Genomic DNA, 809 nt, shown 5'->3' with positions numbered 1-809 from the left:
CAGAGAGAGACCAAGAGAAAGAAAGTGAGAGTGTATTGTGTTTGTGTGTGAAAGAGAGAGAGAACAGGGAGAGAGGAGAGTGTTGGGAAGGGAAGCACAGAGGAGGGGGGAGAAGGAAAGAGAATTAGAAGGAAAGAGGCAAAAAGATGCAGGGTAAGAGAGTGAGAGAGAGTGAGAGGGAGAGAGAGAGAGAGAGAGAGAGAGAGAGAGAGAGAGAGAGAGAGAGAGAGAGAGAGAGAGAGTTATTTTTTCTATTTTTAGCGACGTTCATTCCCCTGAGCACACCTCTTATGATCAACGATATCATTCTTCTCCTTCTTTTGTTGTTATTGTTGTTGTTGTTGTTGTTGTTGTTGTTGTTGTTGTTGTTGTTGTTCTTCTTCTTCTTCTTCTTCTTCTTCTTCTTCTTCTTCTTCTTCTTCTTCTTCTTCTTCTTCTTCTTCTTCTTCTTCTTCTTCTTCTTCTTCTTCTTCTTCTTCTTCTTCTTCTACTACTACTACCACCTACTACTACTACTACTACTACTACTACTACTACTACTACTACTACTACTACTACTACTACTACTACTACTACTACTACTACTACTACTACTACTACTACTACTACTACTACTACTACTACTACTACTCAGCAATATCATCAATGTCTACCAAAAATAATCCGACTGAATTTCTCCGTTAGAACATGTTTTACTTCCTAACCCTCAGCGATCAAGGTTTATCACAGGTTTATGAAGAAGTCTTTGGCGGAACAAGGTCATGGGCGGATTTTTTTTTTTTTACTTTCTGTTTCCTGGTTTTCACGCG

This window comes from Aplysia californica, unplaced genomic scaffold, assembly GCF_000002075.1.
Source record: "Aplysia californica isolate F4 #8 unplaced genomic scaffold, AplCal3.0 scaffold00158, whole genome shotgun sequence".
Taxonomy (NCBI): Eukaryota; Metazoa; Mollusca; class Gastropoda; order Aplysiida; family Aplysiidae; genus Aplysia; species Aplysia californica.
Note: the sequence above shows the minus strand (reverse complement) of the source record.